Below are 235 nucleotides of genomic sequence, written 5' to 3' on the forward strand. Positions count from 1 at the left end.
CAAATTTTTGGATACTATTTTAATAGTTTACTTTTATTTTAAAAGATTGTATTTTGAAAGCTATTTCAAGTTTAATGAATTATGTCGTCAATAACAACTAATGTCTTAATAATTTATGAGTTTTTGTTAATAGTACAAGTTTCCCTAATTGTTAACATAATTCATTATTTATTTACTACTAAAAAAATCAAGAATTATTGATAGATTTTGGGTACAAAATTAGTCTGTTAAAATT

This window comes from Arachis ipaensis, chromosome B05, assembly GCF_000816755.2.
Source record: "Arachis ipaensis cultivar K30076 chromosome B05, Araip1.1, whole genome shotgun sequence".
Lineage (NCBI taxonomy): Eukaryota > Viridiplantae > Streptophyta > Magnoliopsida > Fabales > Fabaceae > Arachis > Arachis ipaensis.